This window comes from Ovis aries, chromosome 9 (assembly GCF_016772045.2).
Source record: "Ovis aries strain OAR_USU_Benz2616 breed Rambouillet chromosome 9, ARS-UI_Ramb_v3.0, whole genome shotgun sequence".
Lineage (NCBI taxonomy): Eukaryota > Metazoa > Chordata > Mammalia > Artiodactyla > Bovidae > Ovis > Ovis aries.
In genome coordinates, this window is record NC_056062.1 from 67,721,159 (window position 1) to 67,733,840 (window position 12,682).

General features: G+C 43.5%; 1 protein-coding gene and 1 long non-coding RNA gene across 12 annotated transcripts in view; one reads left to right on the top strand and one right to left on the bottom strand.

The window, feature by feature from the left end:
• SYBU (syntabulin) overlaps positions 1-12,682 on the top strand; it is a 95,663-nt gene that overhangs the window by 57,784 nt on the left and 25,197 nt on the right. The gene's annotated exons all lie outside the window — the stretch shown is intronic.
• On the bottom strand, positions 95-1,685 carry LOC114116383 (uncharacterized). The gene is made up of 2 exons (XR_003590321.3): positions 840-1,685; positions 95-671 (listed from the first exon to the last, which is right to left on the bottom strand). It is a non-coding gene; the product is annotated as an uncharacterized LOC114116383 (long non-coding RNA).

Sequence of the window (12,682 nt, forward strand, 5' to 3'; positions counted from 1 at the left end):
GGACTGTTATACAGTTGTCAAATGAATGTACTATAACTATATGGAGTATTTTAGCAACATAATTTTGAGTGAAAAATTTCCCAAATACTATACATATCATGATAACCTGTTTATTAAAAAGTGAAAGATGAAACAAGCAAAAAATTGCCGTTTGGAAATTCAAATAGATGTGGTCGCTCTTTGTAAAAATGAAAACCAGGAAATGGTGAACAGGCAATAGGAAGAAGTAGATGTAAGTTGGTGTCGACCATCTAGTGTTTGTGATGAGGGTGGTTTCTTCATTTACTATAATATTAACTGTGAAGAAATAAAAACATAAAGAAACCAGTTAGAAAATAAAAATAAAGGTAGTCTTGCATGAGTCAAAGAGGAGTATGTGTCAAGAACCAAGGAATTTGATTAATCCAGTTCTGTGCCTCTGAGACTCGTATTTCAATGCGGACAGCAGGTGGGAAAATAGCTTTCTGGGTTTCAGAGAAAAGGACGCAGCCCCACTCTGAAGGTCCAGGCTTGGGTCCATGCAGCACTGTAACCTCAAGTCTTGGCCACTGCCTCTCACCTTGTCTCAGTCAGTGCAGCTTATCAACGGGGATCACTAAGGAGGAGTGAGATCAGATCATCGAAGATTGTCAGTAGAGTCACTTCAGACAAAACTAAAGGCTACGGTGTCCCTGGAGTAGGAAAAACATAGATGTTTCCTTTTCTTTCCTATCCACCTGCCTGAGAAAGGTCACATTTATGTGTTTTCTCAGAGAAGCAAGGGTCAGAGTTCTAGAAATGGAAAGATCTGCATGCAACCAAACTTTGGGGCTGTGTCTTAGAAGGGTTTTTGAACTCACCTGGGTCTAAACTGCCTTGCTGGCCTCGTTCCGATGCTGCTTCCGCTCCCACCACAGCGCTGCTGTCTCCTCCTGCCTCCCCTTCACCCTGGACGCCCATCTGCACACTCCTCCTGCCGCAATCTCGGATAGTCGGGAATAGTTTCCAGGGCTCGCTGGTTCACTGAGCATCTCCTGGAATCGTAATCCTTCCAGTAGGGAACAGTGTTCTCCTTTGTTGACCTCTCTTAGCACCTAATGTATCTCCGTCCTGAGAAGTTTGCCTCTTTCTGAAGAAACAGGTTCAGCATCTCAACATGACGTTTGCTAGGTGCGCAAAGGAACTGACCAAATCTCGCCCTCGTGGAGATGCTGTATCCTGAGTGTGTGTTTGTGACCCCCGACCCTGCGAGAAGCCTCGATGGTTAGCTCTCTAGTGTGCTTGAGGCTTTCCTGTGAAATTGGAAGATTCAGTCAATACATTCCAGGTCTGAGGATTTACTCAATTTAGAATCTAAAGTGAGGAGGCAAAATCTTTACCATCCCCTGGGAGAATCTTCTGTTTATTTTCTTGCTTGTTTTGAATCCTTGCTCATGACTACACCCTACACTACAGCCTCACCTCACTCCTGCTCTATGCTCCCCACCTCATTCCTGTGCTGTGCTCCCCACCCCGCTCCCGCTCTGGGCTCCGCACCCCGCTCCTGGTTTGTGCTCCTCACCCCGCTCCCGCTTTGTGCTCCTCACCCTCACTTTGTGCTCCCCACCCTGCTCCCGATTTGTGCTCCCCACCCCACTCCTGCTCAGTGCTCCTCACCTCTCTCCTGCTCTGTGCTCCCCACCCCACTCCTGCTCTGTGCTCCCCACCCCACTGCCGCTCTGTGCTCCCCACCCCACTCCCGCTCTGTGCTCCCCACCCCACTCCTGCTCTATGCTCCCCACCCCACTCCCGCTCAGTGCTCCTCACCCCACTCCTGCTCTGTGCTCCTCACCTCTCTCCTGCTCCGTGCTCCCCACCTCACTCCTGCTCCGTGCTCCAAGTCCTCTCTGACTGGGCCCATCGTGTATTGGGACTCAGATATGATTCAGAGAGGGAGATCATGAGAAGAAAAATAAAAATAATAGCAGTATTTTGAAGTTCTTACCAAGCGCCAGGCCCTACTTTCTACAGGCTTTACCTATACTAGTTTACATAACCCTTAGAACAACTCTGTAAGAGAGCGGCCGTTAGCACTCTCTGTCCATAGAAGGCGCAGAGAGGCTGAGTGCCATTCCCAAGGTCATGCAGCTAGTAACAGAGGCTACTGAACTGTACTACCACATAAAAGTGAAGAGAAACAACTTCATGGGGATTGAAATGCTAGAGAGAGAGAGAGGATAAATTCTTCAGGAATTTATCCTGAAGACATCCAGGTGAGAGGATGTCGAAATATTTGAAGTGGAGCAAGACCAAGTGCTGACAAGATCCAGTGATGTAGTTGGAGGCAGATGGGTTCAGTGCAGTGAAGAGGAAGGTCGGGGCTGCTGCGAAAGTCAGGAGAGCGCGGAGGGTGAGGCGCGGCTTCCCTGCGGGTGCTGGGCGGCAGCCCTCCAGGAGCCTGGGAGCCGAGAGCCAGCCCCGGGTCACGAGGCGGTGACCGTGACGAAGATGCCGGGAGGCAGTCGAGACTGTTCGGTCTTGGAGTCTATTTTAGAAACTGTGCTTAAAGAGGTTTAGAAAGAAAGAAAGAAATGTTGTTTTAGAACCCAGCTGTGTGTCTCTGCAACAAATTATAAATTATGTCATCCTCTTCCTTAGCAAGTGGGTGATTTTGTTCCATTCATGGTCTCAAACTGCTTGCAGAGAGCAGGGCCTCACTAAGCGTGGAAAGTCAGGGGACTTTGAACAAGACCCATCCCTCATCCTTCCCCCTTATATCCTGCAGTCCCAGACAAGAATCGGAGCCCTGCTCTGCCTCTGTAGTCTTAGTGACATCAGTCCCCAGTTCTCCCCCCACCCCTTCACCACCCTCTTCCTCCCCGTCAGCTGTCCCCACAGTGACACCCCTGCTCCGAACCCACCACTGCCACCTTGAGTACTGCTTTTTCTCTGATTTAGGTTTTCCTGCCAGACACGGAGGGCAGACACCTCATTTTGGTAAACGCTGGATAAACACGTCTCCTTAAATAGCAGCCGGCTCACCAGCTGGCTTTTTTTCCCTAAGTGGCAGCAACTCAGTTGAATAAACTTGACAAGTCAAAGATGAGGAACATGTAAGGGTGAAAAAATTCTGCAAGGAGGATGGGCTTGTGTTATTACCAGGCCCACAAGATAATCAGTGTGGATGAAGTTCACGGCCACTGTGGAGGCCACCCTTCCCAGACCTGTTTAGCGGAAGACCGTGTGGCTGAGGGTTGCCCTTCAAGCCCCTCTTCTGTGCCAGATGCTGATTCAATGTGGGAGGCTCTGCACACATGTGTGGTTGCTTGGTTTCACTTGGCATGTCAGCCAGGGACAACTCGAGCCTACCAGAGGGTTGGGGCTGATGGGATGACCCAGTGGAGAGCTGGCTGGGCTGTGAGCTGTATCAATGTTGGATGATTGCTGATACCCCCAAGTCCAAAGTGCTCAGCCCTTCCTCTTTAAAACTGGATTATGAGGACTTCAAACCATGAATAAACTGCTAAGTGTACTACTGGCTTTATAAACTGACATGTGTGCACATGAGCTTGGCTGGAACTGGAACCTTCTATATGTTCTCCCTTTCCTTCCAATCCTCTGAGAAGGCACCTAGTCCAGGAACGTGCTTCTGGAGGGCTGCAAGAGCAGAGATCACTCTGTAAGTTACACTCCTCTCTCCTGTGTGCCTTGTCGTCGAGTGAAGCCCTCTTAACTTCTGCTCACTCGCCTTCCACGTGCCATGGAAGAAAGCTCTTGAGTTTGACCGGACTGGAGAGAGATTCCCTGCATTCCGTATCTTTGGAGCGCTCTTCCTCACAGTGTGGTCCATAACCATCTGCTGCACAATCATCTATGGTAATTACTTAAAATGCTGATTCCTGGGTCACCCCCCCTTCCCAACCTTCTAAAGGAATTTCTATGAGTGTTGCCCAGAAATCTCCACTTCCCAGGTGATGCTTATACACAGTAAGTTTTAGAAACCATTGCATTATTAATCATTATTAGCAGATTAATATTTATGAGCATGCCAAGCCCTTACCATGCATTTCACTTCCCATTCATTTCAGCTTCACCACAGCTCTACAAGGTAGAAATCACCCACCTAGAGCAGGGCCTGACAGATGACACAGAGCATATACTCAATACATTTTTATTAAACAATAAGTTAACCTTAAATATGTGTGTATATATATATATATGTATATATATATCAGTTCAGTTCAGTTCAGTCACTCAGTCATGCTCAACTCTTCACGACCCCATGGACTGCAGCTTGCCAGACTTCCCTGTCCATCACCAGCTCCTGGAGCTTACTCAAACTCACGTCCATCTCGTCAGTGATGCCATCCAACCATCTTATCCTCTGTAGTGCCCTTCTCCTGGCTTCAGTCTTTCCCAGAGTCAGTGTCTTTTCAAATGAGTCAGTTCTTCGCATCAGGTGGCCAAAGTATTAGAGTTTCAGCTTCAGCATCAGTCCTTCCAATGAATATTCAGGACTGATTTCCTTTAGGATGAACTGGTTGGATCTCCTGCAGTCTAAGGGACTCTCAAGAGTCTTCTCCAACACCACAGTTCAAAAGCATCAATTTTTCAGCGCTCAACTTTATAGTCCAACTTTCACATCCATACATGACTACTGAAAAAACCATAGCTTTGACTAGATGGACCTTTGTTGGTAAAGTAATGTCTCTGCTTTTTAATATGCTCTCTAGGTTGGTCATAACTTTTCTTCCAAGGAGCAATCGTCTTTTAATTTCATGGCTGCAGTCACCATCTGCAGTGATTTTGAAGCCCAATAAAATAAAGTCTCTCACCTGTTTCCATTGTTTCCCCATCTATTTGCCATGAAGTGATGGGACCAGATGCCATGATCTTAGTTCTCTGAATGCTGAGTTCTAAGCCAACTTTTTCACTCTCCTCTTTCAGTTTCATCAAGAGGTTCTTTAGTTCTTCTTCACTTTCTGCCATAAGGGTGGCATATCTGCATATCTGAGGTTATTGATATTTCTTCCGGCAATTTTGATTTCCAGTTTGTGCTTCATTCAGCCCCGCGTTTTGCATGATATACTCTGCATATAAGTTAAATAAGCAGGGTGACGATATATAGCCTTGACATACTCCTTTCCCTATTTGAAACCAGTCCATCGTTCCATGCCCAGTTCTAACTGTTGCTTCTTGACCTGCATGTAGATTTCTCAGGAGGCAGGTCAGGCAGTCTGGTATTCCCATCTCTTTAACAATTTTCCACAGTCTGTTGTGATCCCCACAGTCAAAGGCTTTGGCATAGTCAATAAAGCAGAAGTAGATGTTTTTCTGGCACTCTTTTGCTTTTTTGATGAGCCAACAGATGTTTTACATATATATATATATATATATATATATGCTTCCTACCTGCTAAGTCACTTCAATCATGTCAGAGTCTTTGCAATATGGCTTGTAGCTTGCCAGGCTCCTCTGTTCATGGGGTTCTCTGGGCAAGAATACTGGAGTGGGTAGCTGTACCTCCGCCAGGGGATCTTTCCAACCCAGGCCTTGAGCCCTAGTCTGTTACGTCACACCCTACATTTAGGTTCTTTACCACTAGAGCTCCCTATGAAGCCCATATACATACACACAGACACACAGATTTACTCCATAAATAAATAACGAAACTAAGGTTTACAGAGGTTGAAAACACTTGGCCAAGAACACATGGCTAGTGAGAGGTGGAGCCAGGCTTTGTAGAGCCTTTTTTGAGTAGAGCTTGTTGGTGTGTGAACTTTCAGGCTGGCGCCCCCTTCTGGAGATGCTGAGTTGTGCATGGCAGTGGTATCAGAGGACCCCAGAGGCATCTGATTGGCCTTAGGTTGAACTGATTGATTTCTATCATTCACCTCTTGGCCATCGCTGATAAATCGGCAGGACCACATTTATTTACTAGTAATGAAGATAACAGGCCCAAGGAACTTGGAGGATTGTTCACGAAGCCAAACGGACCCATGCTCCTGCCCTGTACTCTGCTGAGGTTAATCAATGCAGAGTCTTAATTTTCCTTGGGGGTGAGGCAGAGGATGCTAGTTATATCCTCAGGCCCTGTGGGAGATTAATAAGCTTTTTGCCCTGGTCAGAAATGTTCGCTTTCTCTTCCCTTCAGGCAGTTTATTTATACTCTGCTCTTTGCTTATCATTTCTTCCATCCACTTTTCTTGGTTGGCAGGTAGATTGTATTTCTGCCAAATACAGGTAGCTGAGCGAGGCCAAGATAAAGGAGCAAACCTGAGGGTGTTATCCTTGACCTGTTGGCCCTCTATGCCTCCTCTCCCATTCTCCCTCCCTCCCTTTCTCAGGAGACTGGCCCTTGCCAAGACTTGAGCTGTTGTAAAGGTGTGGGCATTTTCCCTGGGCTTTTCTGAAAGTAGGCTTCTAATGCAGGAGCAACTCTAGAGATTTTTGGAGGCCATCCATGTGGAGTTTGTTTTAGGACCGTGGATATTTTCTTAGTACAATCTGATTTATTTATTTATTTATTTTTGGCTGTGCTGGGTCTTCGTTGCTGTGTGGGCCTTTTCTCTAGTTGCAATGAGCGGGAGCTGCTCCTCGTTGCAGGGCGCAGGGTTCTCATTGTGCCGCTTCTTTTGTTACAGAGCACAGGCTCCAGGGGTCCGGGCTTCAGCTGCTGTGGCACATGGGCTCTGGAGCACAGGCTCAATGGTAGTGACGTACTGATTTAGTTGCTTCTCTTCTCAGCATGTGGGATCTTCCTGGACCAGGGATCAAACCAGTGTCCCTTGCATTTCAAGGCAGATTCTTAACCACTGGCCCACCAGGGACGCTCAGGACTGTGATCTTTATTACATACTCTATTGTGTACACACACACGTACACACATACAGTTAAAAATAGAAACATGCTCTCCACTGAGGGAAGACCACCATTTGTAAAGAGTGACTATAAAAATGCCTGACTCAAGTGAGATAAAGCATTTCCTGTTGTGGGGCTTTTTAAGGGAACGATGCCTGAAAAAGCCCTCTTCCAGCCCTCAAGCCACTGTATCAGTAATTCTAGTTAGAAATAATTCTAGCTAGAAATAATAATTCTACTTAGAAATAATAATAGCTTGTGCCAGGCACTGTCTTCATTTCTTTTCATGTTTCACCTAACCCCCACAGTCCCTTAGCACTACCTACTCTTAATATTTTCATCCCTGTTTTACAGATGAGGAAACGGAGGCAGAGAGAGGGTAAACAACTTGCTCGAGGCTCCACAGAGTTAACAGAAGAGCCATAATTCAAACCCAAGTGGCTTGACTTCCAAACCCTCATAATACTGCATTATATGGTGTGATTACTTTTATTATATGATGATTTTCCTTTAAAGTCTTAGACTTTCAAGGAAAAAATCAATTTTCCATAATTGTACTATTCCCCTACTTATAATTTTTATAGCAAGGGTAATACATGCACTTGGTTAGAAAAGCCGGATGGCTCAGGAAGTTATAAAATGAAAATAAGAGTCTCGTTAAATCCTCATTGTCCTATTTTCAAGGGAAACCATTATTACCAGATCTCTTTTTGTTCCCCAAGAGAAATGTTCTGTACATGTAGCAGTTTATGATTTAAAGACTTATTTACAGAGAAGCAAGCATGCCACACCCGCTCTTCTGTAACTTGCTTTCCTGGTGGAGTAATAGGTCTTTTCATCTCAGCGCACAGAGGTGCATGTCACCCCTTTTCATGATTGTAGAGTATCCATTTATTTCGCTGTACCACCCGAAGCTGTCAATACTGACGGACAATGTCTTTTTGGATGCTTCTGTGCAGGATAAGTTCCCAGCAGTACAGTTTTCTTTTTTATACACATTGCACCAAGTCACACTAGTGTTTTTCCCCAAAACCCTTAACAGAACCAGTGTTAGCAAACTCTGACTTTTTTTTTTTTGCTGATCTGTTGAAAAAAATCTTTTTTCATTTCCATTTTTAATTTTATAAGTGAGATTGTATGGCATTTCAGATATATAGGTTGTTTGTTTTTCTCTCTTTGTCTGCCATCTGACTGTTCATGTCCTTTGCCCATTTTTCCTGTTCTTTTTTTCTTTCTTTTTTTATTCTAATTTGTTTGAGCTTTTGGTAAATTAAGGAAATTAGCCCTTTATCTATAAATATGTTATAGATATTTTCGTTCAGTTTATTATTTGTCATTGACTCTGCTATTTTATTTTTATGTAATTAGATTTATGTTTCTAGTTATGTATTTAGATTTATCAATACAAAATTATTCACTCCTACATCAGACATGATCTGATATACAAGACATATCAGATCATGTCTTCCTGAAAGGTTGTAAATACCATTTCCATTTTATCATAATCTCAGAAAAGATTTATCTTCATTCTGATTGATGTTCGTATGGAAGTGCCATACATTTAAAAGCGTATATAAACATTTATAAATAGAAGTTCAAATTTAAAGTATGTAGAAGTGAATAATTTTGTATTGATAAATCTAAATACATAACTATAAACATAAAATGTAAGTACATAACAATACAGTAGACTCAAAGACAAATAATAAACTGAAAGAAAATATTTATAACATATTTAGAGATATATTTCAATCAATTTGTTGATCTTTAGATCAGATATCCCCTTTCTGACATAAATACCTATGGAAGTTTTGGGATTAGTTTACAATAAGTAAAACAAAAATCCTCTTTCGGCTGTGAAGCATTTTTTGGATTCCTTGGCTGGGCCCCCGTTGCTAAGCTCTGCAGCTAAGAGACAGTGCTACTGAGTAGACTTGGAGTAGCTTCATCTGTAATTACACATGTCCACTGCTCCAGCTGCTTCTTAACAGTGCTACTTGGCCTTAGTGAAAACTGCTCCTCTCCCTTCCCTAGAGATCTTTAAATAGAAGATCTGTGTAACTGTGTGTGGGGACGGGGGATGGGAAGATGAATTGATGGGGGTCTGGGTTTGTGTGTGTGTGTGTGTGTGTGTGTGTGTGTTTTAATTTGCTGATTCTGTTTGAGGTGGAGATATAGGTGGCCAATCTGAATTAATCTGATTGTTTTGTGGTAACAAAGGATAAAGGAAGGTTTGGGGTTGCTTGAAGCAGTGGTTTAGGATGGCTTATTACCACCTCGTAGACGTTAGGAGTTCTCTGTTCTCAGAGGCCTGTGTGATATTCTGATGAATGAGGAATCCAGTGTCCTGAAAGCAGGCAAAAATAATAACGTCCTAAGAGACTGGATCACAGACAGTGTTTTTAAAAAAATGCATCTAGTTATCAGTAAATTTTGCCCATGTTTTTTGTTTCCATTTTCCCTTACTTCTCTAATTCCCAGCCTTACCATCACATGCACAGAATGCTCATTACCCTAAGGTTATGAATAAAAGTAAGGCCTCTCAAGAGAATCCAGCAGCACTACTGAACAAAAACCCACAGAGCTTCTGGAGGCCGGCAAGCACAGCTCCTTTATGGCTGGAAGGTGCTGTCTGCTGCCCAGTGTGTAATCACCAGGCATCAGCATTGCAAGGTATCTCAAAGGTCATCCTGCTCCACCTACCCCAGTACCTGTTTGAAGACAGTATTGATGAGGATATTGATTTGGATATGCACATTTTAAAATTCCCTTCAGCTTTTCAAGCACAGCTCTTCAGTGACCAAATATTTTTCCCTGTGCTTTGCTGAAGCAGTCCCTGTGACATCAGAGATTTACCAATAGGTGTCTACATACCGGCAGATGGGGGCAAATACTTCCTTGTCCCCCTAAACTGCTTTGGGCTCGTGTCATCCAAAAAATCCCTATGGAATATATTAAAAGTCTTAAAATGAGTATATACTGTGGTTTAAATGTTCTACTTTTAGGAATTTATTCTGAGGAAATAATCAAACAAGAATGTAAATCTGTATGCTCAAGGGTATCCATTAAGCCCATGTGGGTTTAAGAGCAGGCACTTTGGGGTTAGACGGCTTGGTTTCCCTCTTGGCTCCACTTCTGATTGTGTTACCTGGTGTGTGTCACTCAATTTCTCTTCCGTATCTTTAAAATGGTCTGATAGCTGTCCCTACCACATAGAGTCTGTCCTGTCATGAAAAATAAGTGACTTAACATGTAAAAGATGCTCACGATGATTTCTGGTACATAATGTTTGCTATTAATCATAGAAAAATGAACGTGGCCTACATATTCATTGATTTAATAAAACAAAATATGCAATGTTTTAAAGTTATTCATTAATTAAAAGAAAGTCAATTAGGTTACATAATAATGTATTAAGTATGAATGCTGAATAGCTATATACCAAAAGGTTATTTTTTGGTGATGGAATTATAGGCTCTATTTTCCCCTCTGAATCATTGCTGTTTTCTAAGTCTTCCACAAAAGAAATGCATAGTATAATAAAAATTGCCTTTTCAAGTCCTGCAGAGTAATAATAACAGCTAACATATTTTGAGAGCTTACAACTAATCAGGTGTTTTTCTGAGACAGGAGATAGATACTCATTGCTTACAATAACTCCATGAGGTGGGTGCTATGATTATCAATCTCCATGTACAGATTAAGAAATCAAGGCAGAGTGAGGTGAAGTAATGTGCCTACTACGTCTTCCATCTCATAAGCAGTAGAGGTGGGATTTGAACCTGGGCTCTCTTCATATGGCAGTGGCACCCCACTCCAGTACTCTTGCCTGGAAAATCCCATGGATGGAGGAGCCTGGTAGGTTGCAGTCCATGGGGTCGCTAAGAGTCAGACATGACTGAGCGACTTCACTTTCACTTTTCACCTTCATGCATTGGAGAAGGCAATGGCAACCCACTCCAGTGTTCTTGCCTGGAGAATCCCAGGGACAGGGGAGCCTGGTGGGCTGCCGTCTATGGGGTCGGACACGACTGAAGCGACTTAGCAGTAGCAATAACCCACAAGAGCATTGAACTACACATAGTACCCACTGCAATCATCTAGTTGTATGTACTCTTTAAAGCAAATACATAAAGAGTGCCTCTCCTTCTTGGTATCTTTGCTGCAGCTAATAGGTACATAAGAGGTTTTCAGGTCTCCAGCTGTCCTCTTAGTTACCCTGTTTAGTAAATGGGGAGAATATATTCAGACGCCATAATAAAATTGACTTTTCTGTATATCCCTTTTTTAAAGAGTGCATTGACTTTACATAACAATAAGCAAACTAGATAGTTTATATTTTTAAAAGTCATCAACAGAAATAGGTAAGTAGCATTTACATTCTTCACTATAATATTACTCAGATAGCCCTAAATACAGTTGTACCCTGGATGGGTCTTATCAGTCTCTTTCTGATATGCACAAGGTAAGTTAGAAAAGCACAGGAACAAAGTGCCCTTAGGCCCTGCAGACACTAACAAGTCAATATATTGAGTGCCAGAAGCAATAAATTTAGAGCAACATGGTCCCTTCAGTTCAGGGTATGTAATAACTGCAGAGGAGCTTCCCCGGTGGTGCTAGTGGTAAAGAACCCACCTGCCAGTGCAGGAGACATAAGAGATGCGGGTTCAATCCTGGGGCGAGAAGATGCCCTGGAGGAGGGCATGACAACCCACTCTAGTTTTATTGTCTGGAGATCCCATGGACGGAGGAGCCTGGTAGACTACAGTCCATGGGGCCAGGGTTACAAAGAACCAGACACGACTGAAGCAACTTAGCGGATGCACACACACACACACAATAACTGCAGGTCAGAGGCATCGTTAAATAACAATGGATTTTCAGCAAACGTCTGTTTCTGTTCTAGAATTTCCATTTTTATGCAGGCAGTTAAATTATATTGATGGGTCTTTGCATACCTTTTAAAGAATGAAAATTGGGTGTCTCAGAGTAATAATTTTACATCAGAAAATAATATCTTACCCTGATGGCTGCAACCACAGGACCTATTTTTGAAAATCATCCACCTTTATCATTTTATAACCAACCTGGTAATTTGCTAGCAGACAGAGTTGGAGTAGACTGTCAGGACTACTGTGTTCCTGGGTAGCATTACCAATCATGAGTCCTTGAAACTGCGAAATACTATAGTTTAGCCAACGCATTACTCAGAGGCAACTAATTAAGTTCAAGGAGCTTCTGGGAGCTCATTACATCCTTAGACAAAGTCTCAAATCCAGAAGGAATAGTCAGTCCGGTTCTGATAAATTGCTACCTTAATCCTCCCAGAATTCTGCTGGGAGCTGGGATTCACAGCTGTCATCTGCCCTAAGGGGTGCTTCCTGATCTCTTTTCCAGAAGAAGCTGACCTTCCCGAGAGGTCCTAGAAACCAGACAAGGGATCTTTCTCTTTGCCTTGCTTGCTTCCCCCTTCAGCAAAACCAAAACACGCCATCAGTAAGAGCCTCTGTTCACCAGTGGGCCGATCTGGCCGCCTCTTGCCCTTGTGGCCCATCTTGGCTGTCAGGGAGATGGTAGTTGATTCAGGAACTTCCCCAGCTCCCGCTTCTTTTAAGGTCTTCTTGGGACATGTTATCACAGGGGTAGTATGGGGATTTGGTCCTGGACAGAATTCATCCCCCACAAGCCTTAGGCAAATAAATCAGCTTTTGCTTCCTCAACAGTAGAAGACAAGATTAATATCTGCCTTACAAAGATGTCAAGATTAATAGGTCAAGGAATAGAAAGAATCTTGAACAAGGGCCTGGAACCTAGTAGGTTCTCAATAAAGAGTCACGATCATCAGGACTTCAGTGGTTAAAGT